Below are 13,712 nucleotides of genomic sequence, written 5' to 3' on the forward strand. Positions count from 1 at the left end.
CTTAATTTAAGTTACATTAATTACATTCAGCCTCAACCATTCATTTTCTTAAATCCAATGAACAAAATTGGTGAGTGAAATAAATGATGAGAGAGAAATATATAAATCTTAAATAACTTTTAAGTTTCACTCATTTGGTCCGTTAGATTTAAGAAAATAAAGGGCTAAGATTGAGCGTAATTAATGTAACTTGGGTGTAAATGTTTACACCCAAATTAAGTTATACTAGTTACACTCAATCTCAACCGTTCATTTTCTTAAATCCAACGGACCCAATAGGTGAATGCAATAAGTTATTTAAGATATCTTTTTTTTTCTCTCATCATTTATTGCACTCACTCATTTGGTCCATTGGATTTATGAGAATGAATGATTAAAATTGAGTGTAACTAGTATAACTTAAACTTGAGTGTAAACGGATCCCTCATATAATATAGATATATGTAACATGTCATATTATTGATTCTCAGGTCATATTTCAAAAATAATACAACTAATAAAATATTGATAAAGAACATATATACTTAAAATTTGTTAAATTAAAATGTAGTATTATGTTTTTTTGTATATCAAAAGTGCCTAAGCACCCAAAGATATTATTAATAGAAAGGACCAAGAAACATAAGAGAAACTATTACATGTTTTTGAACCTATAGTTAGGGAGACCCAACCAATTTCTAGAGAAGTCATATTGAATAAAGTTAGGAATATCATTCCATCAACTGAAAGTTTTCGATGTTATTCCAAATTTTGCTAGCCTATCCCCACACGCATTTCCTTCTATGAAAATGTGAGAAACTTGAAAATTCATTAACTACAATCGGTTCTTGCATCTGCACCATTTAGTAACAAGCTTCCAAGGCACCTATGTTAAACCCTTAAACATGTCCACCACTAAGGATGAATCACATTCCAACCAAAGTGAACTTCATCCTCTTTGATGAGCTAACTTCACTTCCAGCATTGTTGTATTGAGCTTAGCGTAAAGAGCACCCTTTATCTCAAAATAATCACCAAAACAAGCAATGAAATTAACCTTTTCATCTCTAAAAATTCCAGCACCTCCTGCTTGACCCGGAGAACCAAAGGCTTCCCCATCATTGTTAACTTTAAGCCATCCCAAAAAAGGACTTTTCCAGATTACTTCCACCATTTTTGGACTTTTCCTATGATTCATTTGAATTCCCAGACCATGCAGGATTGTGAAGTCTCTGATGGAGGAGTTTGACCAAGAAGAAGTTAACTTGCCTAATAAGGCAATGTCCACCTTGATGTTTGTGATGATGTTGTTAAGAGTTACTCTTCTGTCTTCAAACCTGGAATTGTTTCTGGTGCTCCATATGTTGCTTATTGTCAGGATGATGCAATTCAGTAAAATCTCTCTCAATTGAGGACTCCAACCTTGATTGTAAGTATCAAGCAATTCATGAACAAAGTTAGTGCTGATATTACAAGAGAATAAATTACCAATCCAGTTCCAGGTGTGAAAGCCAAAGAACAGGAAAAAAATAAGTGATTTGAAGATTACAAGGTGGACTTACAAATGCTACACCAGGACACTTGATGGCAACCCCTTCTTTGAAGATTGTCATCATTAGGCAATATTTGATGAATCCATCTCCAAATAATGAAGATTTACTAGGAGTAATAGCTTTGGACCACACAAGTTTAAACAATCTTTGATTCGTACCTGCTAGGTTACAGTGCAGATAAGCATGCTTGAAAGTGATAATACCATCACAAGCATCATGCCAAACTATTCGGTCTTGAGAATTAGTTGTGATGGTTATGATAATCGGATTTGAAACTTCAGGATAATATGTCATGAAGTAGCTTGGTATAATCGAATTGTTATGTTCAATGAAATCAGCCACCTTAGCATGAAGAGTCGAATGCCACTCGTTTGGAATTTGAAGAGTATGAACCAAGGGGGCACCTAACCAATTGTCTTTTCAGAAATTAGTCATCTTACCATCACCTATCAAACAGATTGAGTTGTTATATATCAAATACCAATGCTGCTTAATACCATGCCAGATTGAAGATTTAAACTATCTTGTTGAAGGATTAAAATGAGGGCCAAATCTTTGCCTATAGAAACAAGCCCAATCCTGTTTAGAGGATAGCATCAACCAAGTTAGCCTAAGCAAACCAACTTTATTCATCATCTTCATAGATCTTAGCCCAAGAATCTTTTCCCCTATAGTTGTGCAAATTTTCATCCAGTTAACAATGCATATTTTCCTGACTTTACTGTCTCCAGCCCAAATAAAATTCCTTATTCTCCTATCCAGAGCCTTAATAAGATGGGTAGGCCAAGCATAAAAGTGAAAGGTGTAGGACAACATACTATGAATCACAAACTTCACTAGCTCTACTCTACCCATTATAGATAAACAAGAGCCTTTCCAATTGGAAAGCTTGTGCACAATTCTATCTGCAATAGGCTGCAAGTGAATTCTCCTTGGTTTTACTTTGAACAGGGGAATCCAAAGATAGATGAAAGGAAGGAGACCATGAGAGAATCCCAAGTAAGAAGACAACATGGACACTTTTCTAGGAGAAGCATTCAAAGTATAAAACTTGCATTTTGTAGCATTGATGTGTTGGCCAGAAGATGTAGCATAATCCAAAATGAGTTGATTAAGACACAAAATTTCTCTCTTAATTCCTTTGCAAAAAATCAGAATATCATCAACATGCAACACATGACTAGTTGTTTGCAGCCTACTAGGCCCAAAGATAGTGCTTATTTTACCCTCTACCACAAGCTTTGATAAACCCCTGTTGAAAACATCTTTAGTGTAACGCCCCAAAAATTACTCCAAAAAATCTTGCTCAAAAATGGGTATTTTATTTATTTATAATGATGCCATATAAAATTTATTTCCTTATATTCATTTCATTTTCGGAACATCACTTGAAGTAACATACAATGCGGAAAACCAAAAACACCATTACCTAAAGGTAATAAAAATATAACCCAATATAACTTTGAATCATACTTCATTAGAATATCCTGAAATGTTGGTACGAAGTAAAAGGTGGAATCCTAATCCTCGCCCAAATAAAACTACTCGCAAAATAAATACCCTACACAGGTACCCTAATCAAAAAGCAAAATAGAAATGGAAACAACTCCTAGCGGCTAGCTCTAGCGTCTGCGGGTGTGCTGGAACACTCGCTTGGGTGTGCTGGAACAGTCGGAGGAGATGTTGACAACTTCAATGGAGTCCTCAATGTTAATCAACTCCATACAGTCATCCTCTTCAGTTGCTGGCTCGTCTTCCTCTGCCGCCATCTTCTCCTCTAGAACATAGGGCGAATACTGCGAGGGAGTCACCACCCTTGCATCCATTTGGAGGTTTGGCATCGTCCGACGGGCTGCTCTCCTCCATACCAGGGAACTCATCGCATCATCCCAAGTCTGTCGCGTCCTGGAAGGCCCTGCAGCATTTGGCCCCTGAGGGGTCACAGACTAGGTCGACGGCACAGCAGGTGCCGGTCTACGAGGTGGCAGGGTAAAAGAAGCTTCTAGCTCCTCGTGATGGTAGGGAAAGCGCATGAAAGGTCCATCAAACACCATCTCTATCTCTAAGGCATAAGGGCCTGTGTAGGTGTATCTATGACCATCACTACTCCATGCCCCCTCCTGGGACATCGAAAAGCGGTAACTCCGAATCCTGACCGAGCGATCCATCTGAACAAAATGCGAATAGAAGACAAATAGAAATAAGAGGGAGTAATACATGTAATGAATATTACTCATTGACGGCGTGGAATTACACGGAATTATCACATTCAGACAGACACACATAATAAACACAATATATACATGACATATAAAAATGCACAATGATGAATGATGTTATAATCTCAGATTATGAGGATCAAAGTCCACAATCTCAATGTATGAAAGTTACGCATGTTTCATCCATCCTTTCACCAATATCCTCCCAATATACTATTCAGAAATAACCACAAGTACAAGTCCCATAACAAGCCGATTTGAATGCACCAAAATTATTCCTCGCAAGGATATATGATCGATCTGTTCTAAAGAACTGTCCATTTCAGGACGGTGTCGTATCAAACACTTTCTGGGCATCCCTCTCATTGATCTTGATTGCAAAGAGGGGTTGTCAGAGATTGTCTAGTTTACACTGTGAGAACTGTCCGATCCAACAGAATATCTCATCCAGGAATACAAGGGACTCGTCTCACCTAGACTCACCCTCAAGACTTTGCCGATGAACCACCGCCATCGTCATCCTTCTCAACATCTCGGGTCTCGTTCATCTCCTGTAAATTTCCTCTCCACTACTTCATTATCCATAATGAGTATGCACACTAACCGAGGTTAGCCGATTAAATCTTTTAATCATTATTTTATATGATCGATCCAACCTAAGACATGTCCCAAAGGAATGCTTCATGTGGGACCCGAACTTATGTCAACACGTTAATACTTTCTAAACCATTGTTTTAACTTGGAAATCAAAGATTAAAATATGCTAAACCATTTTTAAACATAATACTTTCTAAAAATGAAACACTTTCAACAACAACTCATCAACATCATAAACTTTCAAGAATAAAATACAAACTTTTTCCTAAACACATTAAAGGTTCCTTTGATGTTAAAATCATTACATTTAAACATATTTAAATACTAATAATAATTTCTAATATTTCCAAACAAATAACTCATCTAACCTTGTCCAAAGATATAGTTTTTCCATCTAAGAACAAGGAAGAAATTTCAAGCTTTACAAAGGTCAAAAACTACATAAAGGTTCATATGATTTTATTATCATCCCCTTTAGTTATGCCTTCATAAAATACTTAAAGAACAAATATAAACTCTACTTTATGAAAAACATAATAAAAGCTCATAACTTTCTATGAAATATGAGAATAAGATGAAGAAGAGAAAATAAAAGGAAATATAGGAAATTTAGTGTAAAAATGAGAGAATGGGGCGAGGTATTTATATGAGAGCCTCACCCTCATCAAATCATAAAATTTAATGCAAAGTAAGTAGATTTAGACTAGCATAGGTGATGTGTCTAATGCTGGTGGACTGAGAGGATTTGTTGAGTGATTTAGGGGATTTTGTGTAAAAGGATATGTACTTTTGCTTGTTTAAAAATAATTAGAAATGCATTATGGACAAACTTGATGTTTAATTTCACTCGAAATAATATTGCAAAGCCATTGGCACAATCGGAATTCGATTCCAAGTTACGGAACTCAAAAACACGTTATTGGGCCGAACTCGAGCGAATTTGGGTCCGACGGCAGATCAAAAATTTTCCATTACAGAAAATTACGCAAATTTGCCACAAAATAGGAAATCACAAAACAAGACTAATACTCAAGTAAGTTTTAGTCTTTTTCAATACCAATTAATTTGTAAAATTAATCATTGTTAAAATAAATAGTTAATAAAACATACACAGAAAATTCACGGTGTTACATTCAGCAATACAAAACAACAGAGGGGATAAGGGATCACCTTGTCTCACACCCCTCTTGCAACTAAAGAAACCAACATTCTAGCCATTAATACTGATAGAAAGTTTAGCTGAATGCAGGATCACTTTAATCCATCTGATGAATTGTTGGTTGAAACCAAAAGCCTTTAGAGTATTAAGAAGAAAATCCAAATCCATTGTGTCAAAATCTTTTCTAATATTCAACTTTAAAATCATGTTTCCACCAAAAGTTTTATGATCCAAAAGATTGGTTGCTTCTGATGCAAGACAAACACAATCCGTTATGTGTTTATCCTTTAAGAAACCTCTTTGTTGAGGAGAGTCAATTTTTGCAGCAAGTTTGGATAGTCTATCAGCAATCACTTTTCTTATGATCTTGAATTGATTATTTGCCAAATCAATAGGCCTGAAGTCTTCAACTCTATTAGCCCTTGGGAATTTAGGGATAAGGATCAGAGTGTTAGCATTCAGGTTTGGTAGAATCCAGCCCCGAGAGAAGAATAATAGGACATAGTTACAAACTTCCAACCCTACTATGTCCTAGAAGGATTGATAAAAACAGGCACCAAAACCATCAGGACCAGGTGCCCTTCCCCCTTCATAGCAAAGACATCATTCTTAATTTCATCCAGAGAAGGAGGATTGGTGAGCATTATGTTGTCAGCCTCATAAACTAATGAAAGGATTACATATTGGATCAGTGTGATGACATTGTGTCATTCTCAGTTGCAAATAACTCCTGAAAATAATGCAGTACATGATTACCACTCTCTTCATTATTAGTGAGAAATATGTCATGATCATTTAACAAGGTCATAGACTTTATGATTTGCCTAATTTTAGTGGGTGTCGCGCCCCGATTTTCAACTGCACGACTTTGTTAAAGTCGTCACAACATTTTTTCTAGTTAAAAATGTAGAAAAATATTTTGGCCCAATCACATTGAGCCTTGGACTTTGATATCCAGGTTTGGGAGTTGATTACACACTAGGGAAGGTATTAACACCCTAGTTGCCCATTTGAACGGTACCCTTACTACATTGCATGGATGGTTAATTGTGTTATTACTATATTTTTACCCAAAAACATTATTTTATTATTATGTCTCACAAGAGTGATCTTGGTCCTACGTTTCCTCTTTATAGGAATCAAGACTACGTAGTTCTTTGGGTAGAAAAAAGTTTGTTGGTTGGGTTAATTTTAAAGTTTAAATATTTTTTGAAAAAAAGATGAGCGAAACATAACCCTTATGTCTGATATCACATCTCATATTAAAATTTGATTAAGGAATTCTAATTTTTTTTTTGTTTTTTTATTTTTAAAATCTTTTTAGGATATGGAAATATAATTAATCATATTAATTATAAGAAAGTGAAGTGTAGCCCTTACGTCCGACACCACATCATACCTTAAGATGTTGAGGTAAATATTATTTCATTTTTTATTGACTCATAGATCTTTGATTTATATATTTTTTGAATAAATTTTAAATTGATGTATAGTGAGAAACTAATTAATTACCTATTTTGCTTCAAAATAAATATTTATTGAAAAGAATGTCATAGTATGTATGCAAAGAGTGTATTGTTTATACATTTACCTTTTTGATGTAGTTATAGTTATCAAATGTTTCCAAAAGAAAGAAGCATCAAATGTTTCCAAAATAAAGGAGCGTGTGACTCGACTAGAAAAGGCAAGAGTAAATAACGCTTCACCTGCCACGAGTGTGGTAAGGCAGGACATATGAGGTTTCAATGTCCTACTTATCTCAAGAAGGTTGATTCAGATAAGAGCACTCCTCAAGACTTCAAGTCAAAGAAAACCTATATAGTATGAGACGTACCAGAGGAGGACATGACATCTAGCACCTCATATGAAGAGGAAACAACCAAGCTATGCTTAATGACTAGAACAGATGATGCTTGTTGCTCAAATTCGAAAGAGGTAAATAGCGACGTATATTCTGACACCTCATCTACTTCATCAGATGATTCACCTCCTTATGAGGATTTGTATAATGCTTATGTCAAATTGCATGATGAGTTAAAGAAATTAGCTAGGATTAGTTCTGATAGGAAAAGAGTAATCATTATAAATGAACAAAAAATAGTTTCATTACAAAAAGAATTAGATGAACTAAAACTACAAAATGAAACATTAAATCTAATATAATCTTATAATGCATGCAATTGCTCTAAAGACAATTTATGTCAATTAACTGTTTGTGATTCTTGCGAGACTTTGAAAAATAAAAATTTGAGACTGAATGAAAAACTCGCAAAACTTACAGAGAGTCAAAATATGTTAGACACTATGCTTAGCCAAACCAGAAATGTTAGTGACCATACCGGGCTAGGATATGTTCCCCCTACACGTAGGAGAAGACCATATAGGAGACCTATTAATCGGCCTAATAAGAAATATTTTAATAATAAGGTTCCTACATGTTTTTATTGTAGCACTCATGGCCACACTTTCTACTCTTGTTATATTAGAAAGTATGGTATACCTAGTGGTGTGTATATTTGGATGAAAAAGGGAGATAACTCCCTAGTTACTAACAAAAAAGAACTGAACATAACTTGGATACCTGAAAAAGGCAAGTGATCTATGTTTTGCAGGTATGTCTACGAGCACATGGACAACATTGGTATCTTGATAGTGGATGCTCGAGACATATGACGGGTGATAGATCAAAATTCCTAGATCTATCCTTGCAAGAAAAAGGGTTTGTCACGTATGGAGACAACAACAAAGGAAAGGTACTTGACACCAGAACGATTGGCAACTCAAATCAGGCAGTGATCGAAAATGTGTTATATGTTGAAGGCCTGAAACATAATCTCTTGAGTATCATCCAACTATGCGATAAAGGTAACCGTGTATCTTTTGATTCCGAGTGTTGTATAATTCGTGACAATATATCTAATAAAGTTAAGTTTTTCAGATATCGTATAAATAATATCTATATGGTTAACCTGGATGATGTCACTACTCTATTTTCAAAATGTTTTATATCTAAAGAGGATGACATATGGCTTTGGCATAGGCGCGTCGCTCATATTCACATAAAACATCTAGATAAATTGTCTAAAAATAATTTGATTGATGGGCTATCAAAACTTGATTTTAAAACTCAAGAAACTTGTGACACTTGTCAAAGATGTAAACAAGTTAAAAATGCTTTTAGTAAAAAGAATGTGATATCCACAACAAGACCTTTGGAGCTTCTCCATATGGACTTATTCCCATCATAGGTTATGTGTTTTGGTGGTAGCTTTTATGCTTCAGTGATCGTTGATTATTTCTCTAGATTTACATGGACATTATTTCTATCGTCCAAGAGCGATGCTTTCAAGTCTTTCAAAAACCTTGCCAAACAAATCCAAAATCAGTTTAACCGTAAGATAGTATATATTCGATCCGATCATGTTGGCGAATTTGAAAACTATCTATTTGATAAATTTTGTGATAACTATGGTATTATGCATCAATTTTCGGCCCCTCGTACCCCTCAACAAAATGAAGTTGTTGAGAGGAAGAATCGAGTCTTAGAGGAGCTTGCTAGAACCATGCTAAACGAAAGCAAGGTTCCTAAATATTTTTGGGCTGATACAATGCATACAACTTGCTATGTGATTAATCATATACTGTTAAGGCCTACTTTTTCAAAAACACCTTATGAACTTTTAAAAGGTCGAAAACCTAATATTGCTCATTTTCATGCTTTTGGTTGTAAATGTTTTATGTTAAATAATGGAAAGAGATCTTTAAGTAAATTTGATTCAAAAGCTGATGAGGGCATATTTTTGGGGTATGCATTGCATAGTAAAGCTTAATGAGTCTTTAATAAATATTCAATGCAAGTATAAGAGTCTATGCATGTCCATTTTGACGAATCTTCTCCAAAAGAAAATAGGAAGGTATTTTATGAATGTTGATGTTGTAGGTGCTTTAGAAGAAGCATACTCTAAGGACATGGACCAAGACAAAGAAGAAAAAGAAGAACAAATTGTCTAAGATGAGCATCAGGACCTGTCGATCGTGTAGAAGACCAAGAAGAATCATCCACTCGACAAAGTGATAGATGATATAACTACGGGGGTGGTAACCCATAGCTCTTTACGAAACTTTTGTAACTTCGTTGCTTTTGTATCTCAAATCGAGCCTAAGACCATCGATGAGGCCATTGAGGATGTGCACTAGGGTATAGCTATGCAAGAAGATCTAAACCAGTTTGAGCGTAATAATCTATGGGACTTGGTCCCTAAACCTAAAGAACATCCAATGATTGGTACTAGATGAGTCTTTCATAACAAATTAGATGAATCTGGCTTGATCATAAGAAATAAAGTATGCTTAGTGGCCAAAGGCTACAACCAGGAGGAGGGCATCGATTATGATGAGACCTACGCTCCTGTAGCCAGATTAGAGGCCATTAGGATGCTTCTATCATTTGCATCGATTATGAATTTTAAGCTCTTCCAAATGGATGTCAAGAGCGCCTTCTTGAATGGCTACATTCAAGAGGAGGTATATGTAGATCAACCTGCCGGCTTTGAAAATTTTAAATATCCGAACCATGTATATAAGCTCAAAAAGGCCCTTTATGACCTGAAACAAGCTCCTATTTGGTATGATAGATTGAGCTCTTTCCTTTGGAAAAAGGGTTCGTGAGGGGTATGGTTGATACTACCCTCTTTATTATTAGTTCAAATATATGTTGATGATATAATCTTCGGATCTACTAATGGCATTCTTTGTAAAGAATTTTCTGAGATGATGCAAGGTGAATTTGAGATGTCGATGACGGGTGAGCCGACCTTCTTTCTTGGGCTTCAAATCAAACAAATGGAAAGTGGCATCTTCATTCATCAATTGAAATACTGCAAGGAGTTACTAAAGAAGTTCGATATGGAAAAGTGTAAAGAGGCTTCAACACCTATGGCGTCCACATGCTATATAGACAAAGATGAAAATGGAAAAGCAATCGAGGTAACCAATAATCATGGGATTATCGACTCATTATTATACTTAACTACGAGTCGCTTCGATATTATGTTTAGTGTTTGATGTGTGCTAGATTTCAAGCATTTCCTAAAGATTCACATTATACTGCTGTTAAACGCATCATGAGATATTTAAAAGTAACAACTAATATGGGACTATGGTATCCTAGGGATGCCTCATTATCCTTGATAGGGTATTCCGATTCTGATTTTGTGGGATGCAAGTTGGATCAGAAGAGCACTAGTGGGACTTGTCATTTATTGGGCAGTTCCCTAGTTGCATGGCACAGTAAAAAGCAAGTGTGTGTTACTTTGTCCACCGCAGAAGCGGAATACGTTGTTGTTGGTGTCTATTGTGCTCAAATCCTTTGGATGAAGCAACAACTTAAGGACTTTGTACTAAACCTAGAAAAGATCCCTATAAAATGTGATAATACAAGTGCCATAAACCTATCCAAGAATCTCGTTTTGTATTCTAGAACCAAGCATATAGAAATTAGACATCATTTCTTGCATGACCATGTACAAAAAGGAAATTGTGTGCTTGAATTTGTTGAAACTATTAAGCAATTGGCTGATATTTTCACCAAGCCCTTCTCATGAGATACTTTCTATGTTCTTCGCAGAGAACTTGAAATCATTGATAAAAATTATCTTGTTTAAAATCGTCTAAAACTTTATTATATGCTTCGCATGATTAATGTCTTATATGCTTCAAAATGTATATTTGTTGTGAATGCATTATATTCCTATTATGACTCATGATCTTGTATGATAAGTTGTAAATGTATATGTGTTAGAGTAACAATTGCTTGATATATGTTAGAAATCTACGCATGCTTTTAAAACCCAAAAACCTCTTAATTCTATAAATCTGATGCCAGTTAATCGATTAACCATATCTCTTAATCGATTAAAATGAGTTCCAATAGCAAATATATTATTTTTCAAAATAGTTAATCAATTAACTTCCTACTTTAATTGATTACCTGAGCTCATTTCTTCGAAAATATGGAATTTTTAACTATGATTAATCGATTAAATACACCTCTTAATCGATTAATGGCAACATATACATTAGAATTAATGGCGTTTTTTGTCATTTTTTCAAACCCTATCTTCCTCCTTTTCTCTGAAAATCTCGAAATCAAACGACAAAATTCAATTTTCTAGCTTAAGGAAGAATTAAACCTCACCTTTACCCATATTGCACTTCAATTCATCCCATCTTTCTCTCAAATCTTCCAAGGAACCCCATTCCCAATTCCAAACCCTAAGTTAGGTTCCCTCCCTTAACCTTCTTCTCCTCTTATTTCACTCACGGTTTTTCGCTTCAAAATGGAAAGAGGTTGGTTGAAGAGGTTGAATACAACTGCTCATTGCATTCGTAAGCCTCCTACTGCTTCATCTTCAAATCCGAATATGAGGCAAGATCAAGGAGATCCTTACTACTCTCTCATTCTTCAGGAGACTCAGTTGTCCAAGTTTCAGGGAAGGAAACCCACTTACATCAGGTATGTTGATATAACCTGGATGGCGGAGCAAGATTTTGAGTTTCCGCAAGGTATGCAAGCTCAAGGAGCTGTGATGTTTCTGGAATTAATGGGAAATATGTACCCCGTGCTGATTAGAGAATTTTATGCCAACTTCCGATATAAGGATGGAAACTATTGGTCGATGATTTCTGGAAATTTATTTGAGTTGGATAGTGATATTTTCAGAATGTGGGTGGCTTATCCATAAATGGTGCTAGCCTATGTGATTGTGAATGACTTAAGGATTTCGAAGTTGTTGAGGTTTAAAAATCATGTATGAGAGGTTTCCATCTGTATATCCAGGAAGAACTGACTAAAGCTGGTTCATTATCTGTAGAGAATAGATTGCTTCACTGTCTAATTGCGTACATCTTGATTCAGAGGAACACAAATCACACACAACCTACTGTAAATGTTCTGAAATTCATGTATGTTGTGAAGGAAAATATAATGATTAATTGGCCTGAAAATATCCTGAAGGTCATGTATAATATCTCTACCTCACAATCCAAGTTGCTGCCCTACAATATATTCATCTCGAGGATTATTGATTATCTGCATATTGACGTATCTGACACCATCATTACAAGGACTTCTAAAAAAGTATGGAATTACTTGGCAATACCAAGTGGATTTTACTAATGCTAATGTGGATGTATCTGATGATGAAGATCAGGCTGGACCAGATCAGCCAAATGCAAGAACTCTGGGGGAGCAAACTCGAAACGCACCGTAGGAATCATCCTTTGGATTAGGTCAGTTGGATGCTATGGAGCAAAGGTTGAATGATATAAAGGATCTACATTTTTAGTCTCTGAAAGACTCCTACCATGCAGATTTGGAGCATTTTGAGGATCGTCAGGTCGCCTACATTAATAACCACTATCAGGTTATGAGGAGCTTTGTTCAGAACACTGCTGAGGCACAAAACGAGAGATTTTGTGCAGAATTTGAGAAGCTGAGATTCCTCATCAAGGGTGATAGTAATATGACCGTTCCTGATGACAGAGACCATCCTCCGCATCCATATATTAGAAGACCTTAGACCCTAGGATTGCCTTAGGTTTAGTTCTTCTATGTGGCTAATTTTGAGGATCATTGCTGCTTTATACTTTTGAGACATATTTTCTCTTTGCTTTCTGGATTGTAACTCTAACTATCTACTTTTACTGCACTATTATGACTTGATATGCATGCCATTTGAACTTAAATCATTTTTATTTTGGTTTCATTTTGCTTACATAACATACTTATATATGTCAAATATAGTATGAATACATGTTTAATGGTTCTTGATCATGTTCGGTTATATATATCTCCTACGTTTGATTGAGCCTACTGTTTGAATGCTATAATATAAATGCTTGATCATTCCATGCTTGATTAGTTCTTGTATAACCTTCCATACCATTAAATTTGTCATATTGTTGTATTCTATTGTTTTAATCTATTAACATGTTCTCTTAATCGATTAAATGCTAATCAATATGTGCACATGTTCAATTTTTTCATCAATTGATTGATTAATTACATTTCCAATATTAATTGATTAATTACAGTTTGAGTTCATGACATACTTCTTCTTACTTTTGACCAAAATTCATTTAGTTTATCTTTGTGATAATGTCAAAAGGGGGAGAAATGTTGCCTTGTTGTTTGATGTGTGCAGG

The sequence above is a fragment of the Lupinus angustifolius genome, chromosome LG04 (genome assembly GCF_001865875.1).
Source record: "Lupinus angustifolius cultivar Tanjil chromosome LG04, LupAngTanjil_v1.0, whole genome shotgun sequence".
NCBI lineage: Eukaryota > Viridiplantae > Streptophyta > Magnoliopsida > Fabales > Fabaceae > Lupinus > Lupinus angustifolius.